General features: G+C 48.8%; 1 non-coding gene across 1 annotated transcript; it reads right to left on the reverse strand.

Moving 5' to 3' along the window:
• Positions 1–7,805: 7,805 nt before the first annotated feature.
• Positions 7,806–7,879, reverse strand: TRNAT-AGU. Its single transcript has one exon. It is a non-coding gene; the product is annotated as a tRNA-Thr (tRNA).
• Between the last annotated feature and the right edge of the window lie 149 nt (positions 7,880–8,028).

The following is an 8,028-nucleotide window of genomic DNA, read 5'->3' on the forward strand; positions in this document are numbered from 1 at the left end:
GAGCGAGGAGCAACACTATGTGCTCCATGCGCCTGGTCACTTTCCCCAGCTGTGCTGTGCTGTGAGGGGAGCATCAGAAGCTGCTGCTCTCTGCCCTCCCCTGATACAGCCCGGCTGAGGAAAGTGACCTGGATGCAGGGAGCTCGGATGATGTCACTTCTCGCCCCTCCCCACGCCCTGCAGCCCCTCGGGGTGCCCGGAGAAGCAGCATCCCAGGGAGGAGCGGGCAGCAATGCCAGCTGTGCATTGCACACAGGTCAGAGTCCCCACGTGGGTGCAGGACGCGGCACAGTGGTTAGGGGTGAAGGGAGTGCAGGAGCGGGGCAGTGGGTTGTACTTGCTCAGCATCTTCCTGCTGGGGATTCTCCTCCTCGTTCTCACTCACCATCCCAACACCTGATGGGAGACAGGGAGAATCCAGACATAGGTCACTCCCTGTGCCAGAGAAAAAGGAAATGTCAAAAAGGGAGTCGGCCCTGGGAAGACGCAGGCACGGCACTTTGACTGGCGGAAGCCAAACGCCCACACCGAGAGTTTAGCATGGACAGCTTGGAGACAGCCAAAGTGGGGAAGGGCTGCGTTGGTCTGGAAGAGGGAGTCGGTGGCTGTCTATCCTGGCGGAGGCAGGGTCGTTTTGCTGTATGCTGGGCCAGGGGCCAGGGAGTCTGCTAGAGTTGCTGAGCTGGGCCTGCTCCTGGCTTTGCTTGGGTTAGAGGAAAGTGGTGAAGATAAGAACGGCCCTCCTGGGTGAGACCGATGGTCCATCTAGGCCACTATCCCGTCTTCTGACAGTAACCGATGCCAGGTGCTTCAGAGGCAATGGCCAGAGCAGGCAATCGTCAAGTGATCTATCCCTGCGTTGTCTTCTGAAGCTTGGTGCTTGTTTCAGGGGCTAACTCTCAGCCCAGACACACTCCAGGGAGGGAGCGTTGGTGTTTGTGCCGAGGAGCGTGGCTGGGACTCGGACCCCCTTCCCCAGCTCTGGGTAGCGCCCCCCTCCCCATTTCAGGCTGTGTTCTGCTTAAGGCCGTAGAGCCCGTGCCTTTTTTTGCCCGGTGCCTGAGAGTCAGGCCAGCTGTGGGGAATTAGCTCAAGCGTCAGAGAGCTCGCTTTGCATCCGAGAGGTAGAGGGGGGCTGTCATAAACAGATCTGGCAGGAGCAGCAGGCAACCCTAACCAAGAGGCTCAGCCAGAGCCTGAAATATCACGTAGTGCACCAGCGGAGAGCAGTTCACAGTCAACGGAAACAACGTCATCACCTACATCGCTTCCAGAGGGACCAACCCCAAGTCCACAGTCTACCTGGAGGAACTGGTGTCTCCAGCCTCAAGGGGACAATTCCAGACTCAGCAGGAAGCCGATGACAGCCTCAAAAGACTTGGGCGGCGGCACAGAGCAACCCACCACCTCTCAGCTCTTCTAACTGATCCCGGTTTGTTGTAGAACAAGGACTTTTATACAAGGAGATTCTTTCTGGTGGACACCAGGAAGGCTGGCATCCTCAAAAACAGTTGGTAGTTCCAACTAAGTACCGGGAAAAGCTCTTAAGCTTGGCCCATGATCATCCCAGTGGTCATTCTGGGGTGAACAGAACCAAAGACAGGTTGGGGAAGTCCTTCCACTGGGAGGGGATGGGCAAGGATGTTGCCAATTATGTCTGGTTTTGTGAGGTATGCCAAAAGGTAGGAAAGCCCCAAGACCAGGTCAAGGCCCCTCTCCAGCCACTCCCCATAATTGAGGTCCCATTTCAGCGAGTAGCTGTGGATATTATGGGTCCTTTCCCAAAGAAGACCCCCAGAGGAAAACAATACATACTGACTTTCGTGGACTTTGCTACCAGATGGCCGGAAGCAGTAGCTCTAAGCAACACCAGGGCTAAAAGTGTGTGCCAGGCCTTAACTGACATTTTTGCCAGGGTAGGTTGGCCCTCCGACATTCTTACAGATTCGGGAACAAATTTCCTGTCAGGGGCCATGAAAGACCTGTGGGAAGCTCATGGGGTGAATCACTTGGTTGCCACCCCGTACCACCACCAAACCAATGGCCTGGTGGAGAGGTTTAATGGAACTTTGGGGGCCATGATACGTAAATTTGTGAATGAACACTCCAATGATTGGGATCTAGTGTTGCAGCAGTTGCTGTTTGCCTACAGGGCTGTACCACATCCCAGTTTAGGATTCTCACCATTCGAGCTTGTGTATGGCCATGAGGTTAAGGGGCCATTACAGCTGGTGAAGCAGCAATGGGAGGGGTTGCAAAGAATCCTGTGGCACCTTATAGACTAACAGATGTTTTGCAGCATGAGCTTTCGTGGGTGAATACCCACTTCTTCGGATGCAAGCAGTGGAAATTTCCAGGGGCAGGTGTGTATATATAAGCAAGCAAGAAGCAAGCTAGAGATAACGAGGTTAGATCAATCAGGGAGGATGGGGCCCTGTTCCAGCAGCTGAGGTGTGAAAACCAAGGGAGGAGAAACTGGTTCTGTAATTGGCAAGCCATTCACAGTCTTTGTTTAGTCCTAAACTGATGGTGTTAAATTTGCAGATGAACTGGAGCTCAGCAGTTTCTCTTTGGAGTCTGGTCCTAAAGTTTTTTTGCTGTAAGATGGCCACCTTAAAATCTGCTATTGTGTGGCCAGGGAGGTTGAAGTGTTCTCCTACAGGTTTTTGTATATTGCCATTCCTAATATCTGATTTGTGTCCATTTATCCTTTTCCTTAGAGACTGTCCAGTTTGGCCGATGTACATAGCAGAGGGGCATTGCTGGCATATGATGGTGTATATTACATTGGTGGACGTGCAGGTGAATGAACCGGTGATGGTGTGGCTGATCTGGTTAGGTCCTGTGATGGTGTTGCTGGTGTAGATATGTGGGCAGAGTTGGCATCGAGGTTTGTTGCATGGGTTGGTTCCTGAGCTAGAGTTACTATGGTGCGGTGTGCAGTTGCTGGTGAGAATATGCTTCAGGTTGGCAGGTTGTCTGTGGGCGAGGACTGGCCTGCCACCCAAGGCCTGTGAAAGTGTGGGATCATTGTCCAGGATGGGTTGTAGATCCCTGATGATGCGTTGGAGGGGTTTGAGCTGGGGACTGTATGTGATGGCCAGTGGAGTCCTGTTGGTTTCTTTCTTGGGCTTGTCTTGCAGTAGGAGGCTTCTGGGTACACATCTGGGAGGGGTTTACGCCTTCTCCAGGAACTAACATTCTGGACTTTGTAAGCAACCAACAAAACACCCTCCGCCATTCTTTAGCCCTGGCTAAAGAAAACCTAAAGGATGCTCAAGCAGAGCAAATGGCCTGGTATGATAGACATACCAGAGAGCGTTCCTTCAAAGTAGGGGACCAGGTTATGGTCTTGAAGGCACAACAGGCCCATAAGATGGAAGCGTCATGGGAAGGACCATTCACGGTCCAGGAGTGCCTAGGAGCTGTTAACTACCTCATAGCATTTCCTAATTCTTCCTTAAAGCCTAAAGTGTACCATGTTAACTCTCTAAAGCCCTTTTATTCCAGAGAATTACAGGTTTGTCAGTTTACAGCCCAGGGAGTAGATGATGCTGAATGGCCTGAAAGTGTCTACTACAAAGGGAAAAGTGATGGTGGCATGGAAGAGGTGAACCTCTCCACAACCCTGGAACGTCTATAGCGGCAACAGATCAAGGAGCTGTGCACTCACTTCACCCCTTTGTTCTCAGCCACCCCAGGACGGACTGAACGATCATACCACTCCATTGACACAGGTAATGCTCACCCAATTAGAACCCCACCCTACCAGGTGTCACCTCATGCCCAAGTTGCTATTGAACGGGAAATCCAAAACATGCTAGAGATGGGTATAATCCGCCCCTCTAACAGTGCATGGGCATCTTCAGTGGTTCTTGTTCCCAAACCAGATGGGGAAATACGCTTTTGCGTGGACTACTGTAAGCTGAATGCTGTAACTCGCCCCGACAACTACCCAATGCCATGCACCGATGAGCTGTTGGAGAAACTGGGACGTGCCCAGTTCATCTCTACAATAGATTTAACCAAGGGGTACTGGCAAGTACCACTAGATGAACCCGCTAAAGAAAAGTCAGCTTTCATCACCCATGCAGGGGTGTATGAATTTAATGTGCTTCCGTTTCGGACTGCGAAATGTACCCGCCACCTTCCAAAGGCTGGTAGATGGTCTACTAGCAGGACTGGGAGAATGTGCAGTTGCCTACCTCGATGATGTGGCCATTTTTTCTGATTCATGGCCCGAACACCTAGAACACTTGGAAACGGTCTTTGAGTGCATCAGGCAGGCAGGACTCACTGTTAAGGCCAAAAAGTGTCAAATAGGCCAAAACAGAGTGACTTACCTAGGGCACCAGGTGGGTCGAGGAACTATAAACCCCCTACAGGCCAAGGTGGAGGCTATCCAAAAGTGGCCTGTCCCACGGTCGAAGAAACAGGTCCAATCCTTCTTAGGCTTGGCCGGGTATTACAGGCGATTTGTACCACACTACAGCCAAATCGCTGCCCCACTAACTGATCTGACCAGAAAAACCCAGCCAAATGCAGTTAAGTGGACTGATGAGTGTCAGAAAGCCTTTACCCAGCTTAAGGCGATGCTCATGTCTGACCCTGTGCTAAGGGCCCCGGACTTTGACAAACCCTTCCTTGTAACCACTGATGCATCTGAGCATGGGGTAGGAGCAGTTTTAATGCAGGAAGGACCAGATCACAACTTCCATCCTGTCGTATTTCTCAGCAAGAAACTGTGTGAGAGGGAAAGCCACTGGTCCATCAGTGAAAAAAGAATGCTATGCCATTGTGTATGCCCTGGAAAAGCTATGCCCATACATTTGGGGACATCGGTTCCAGCTACAAACCGACCATGCTGCGCTAAAATGGCTCCATACTGCCAAGGGAAACAACAAAAAACTTCTTCGATGGAGTTTAGCTCTCCAAGATTTTGATTTTGAAATTCAACACATTTCAGGAGCTTCCAACACAGTAGCTGATGCACTCTCTCGTGAGAGTTTCCCAGAATCAAATGGTTAAAACGTGTTCTTGAAATGTGGAAAATCTTGTAGTTTTACATAATTAATAGTATATGTAACGGTGCATGTGATTTATTACTCTGTTTATTTTAAAGTTTTATGTAGAAATCACTCCTTGAATAAAAACAAAGAGGGATTCACCCCCCCCTCCCCTGAGGTTCCAAACAAGGGAAGAAATCAATCAGGTCCTTAAAAGGAAAGATTTTATTAAAAAGAAAGAAAGTAACACTATCTCTGTAACACCAGGATGAAAATATTACAGGGTCTAGCTTATGAACCTAGAGGGACTCTCCCCCCACCTTTTTTCAGAATAATCAAAAGTAACAGCAAACAGAAATAAAGATATTTCTCCAGCAAACACACATTTGCAAATACAGAAATTAATTATAAGACTAATCCGCCTTTCTAATACTCACTATACTGAATAGATTGTTCATTCCCTGCCTTGACAATTCAGTCAGTCGCTTTTCCCGTCATATCGCCAGCACCTCTGATTCCAAATCTCTGGGCACTGAGATTTTTCAGGGAGTTGGTGGCTCCTTTCTTTCCTCACCCTGGAGTAAACTCAGCTTTTTATTCCATCCTTGATAACTCATGGAATAACAACAGCAGCATGAAGAGGAGAGGGAATATCTCACTGCCGGGGGGCAGGGGGTGAAGGTGGACACGTCCCCTCTGTTTGAGCATTGCCATTGCAAGAGAGAAGGTTTCAATGGAATCGAATGCCCTGGCTCAGACAAGAGACATAGGGAGGTTCTGCTGTTCATGGATCTGTGCAAAGGAAATTGTGTTTCTGTGTGAAAATGGGGAGGGAAATGAAACACCGACATGGTGGTGCCTAAGGCAGAAGGGACCCCTAATGGATTAGAACAGGACACGTTCTCAAGCAGCATGTTTCTTACTTTGCCCATCTGTCAGTTTTGATTATTATCGATGGAAATATTTTGCCATTGGGTCGTGTGTTTCCACAGAAATTGACATTTACCAACAAACACGTAATTCTTCCAGTCCTACCGAGTCTGCCAGTGGTGAGTTTAGAGAGACACACTCACTCTTCCCACTCCCTATGCCAGGCCTGTGCTCTCCAGAGTGTCAACTTCCCACACAGCTGGGATCCTTCCCTGCTCTCCTCTCAGACGTCTGCCCCCCACCCCCCCTTCTGGGATCCCCTCTGAACACTGTCCAACTCCCCTGCTGGCAGGATCCCTCTCCATTCTTTTCATTTCCTGCCTCCCCTCTGAGCAAAATCTCTGGCCTTTTCCCACACTAGGAAATGAACCCAGGCCACCTGGGTAAAAACCAGGAATCCTGATCACTAGACCATATGGGTCTGCACAAACAGCAATCCATTTACACATTCACTAACCCATTCACACATTCACATTCATTAACATTTAAAAGTAGCCATTCAAAAAACTTCAAAAACAGACTTCAAAGAGAAATTGCAGAGTTACAATTTATTTGCAAACTTCACACCATTAATTTGAGCTTGAATAGGGACTGGGAGTGGCTGGCTCACTACAAAAGCAAGTTTCCCTCTCTTGGTATTGACACCTCCCCAGCAATTATTGCCAGTGGACTGCATCCACCCTGACTGAATTAGCCTTCAAAACTGGTTCTCCCCTTGTAAGATAATATGTGGAATATGGGGGTTACAGCCCGCTCCGGCAAAGGTATAGAATGTCACACTGAGATTTCCATTTATGTAACCAACTTTGACCTCTCTGCCTAACACTTATAATCACTTACAATCTATATTTCTGTAGTTAATAAACTTATTTTAATGTTTTACACTGACTTGTGAAATTGTCCAAAGTGCTTGGGAAAGCTGCTCAGATTAAAAAGGCTGGCGCATGTTCACTTTCTTTTTGAGGAAGTGGTGAATTAATTAATGAGCTTGCACTTTTCAAGAGGTTTTGAGCAGTGTAAGACGGTACATTTCTGAGGTGCAAGGCTGAGGGCTGGGGAGATATGCTGGTGTCTCTCTATGTACAATTGAGGAGTGGCTTATAGAGCATTCATGCAACTTAGTTGGGTGCATTGCTGCATGTTGGTGGCTGAGTGATCACAGCACATGGAGGGGGTTTTGCTGCTTGCCACTAGTGCAGCATTGTAAGACACAGCCCAGGCTGGAGAGATAAGAGGACAGAGCAGTTCCACACTTTGGGATTGTTCCCCGTGGATCCCACCACACAGAGACCCTGCTGTGACCAGCCGTGGTAATACTGTGCTTAGTGCTCTGCCTTGTAGCTTCAACAGCTGCACATGCAAGATGAGTTACAGTGACCTTGACCTTGTTTCCATGTTTATCCAAAGCCTCCTTTTGACAGTTGTCAGCAAAAAGACCCGTTTCTTTTGCAAGCATTTGTATAGCTAGCAGCTCTCTTGGCAAGCTCTGCCATGGTGCCACGCTCTGGGACTTCTCCCTTAACTGTTCCATTTTTCATCAACACTAACATGAAAGGTGAAAGGACAGTAATTCTCCATTTCCTGCAAGCCCTGCAGAGAACCCTCTAGAAGGGGCTCTGTGCATAGATATCCCCATGGGAGCACGACACAGGCTCTCCTGTCACAGCAAATTGCAGCCGGAGCAACCTCCTTGCCAATGCCAATAGCCTTTTGATCAACTCCAGACTGAGGATTTGATTCTCTCCAATGCTCTGCTGGAAAGAAGCCTTTTCCTTCACAAGCAATTACTTGGATTGTCAAGGGAGGTCTCTTCTGTTTTCTAGAAAGTCACAGGAAAATGTGAGCAAAGGAGATGAAAGCTATAGAGCAAGGCACCACTGGGAGTTGAACCCAGGATCTCCTGTTTACTAGACAGGTGCTTTAGCCAACTAAGCCATGGTGCCTTCCCCAAGAGAACCTTTGCAACCACTACACTTGATGGTCCAAGACTACACCTTCAAATGCCAAAGTACAGACATTCCCCATTTCCTTCAAGACTGCAGACTTTTTGCTGTCTGGCTCTCTGTGCATGGAAAGCCACAGCTGAGTTGAC

The sequence above is a fragment of the Mauremys reevesii genome, linkage group 23 (genome assembly GCF_016161935.1).
Source record: "Mauremys reevesii isolate NIE-2019 linkage group 23, ASM1616193v1, whole genome shotgun sequence".
Taxonomy (NCBI): domain Eukaryota; kingdom Metazoa; phylum Chordata; order Testudines; family Geoemydidae; genus Mauremys; species Mauremys reevesii.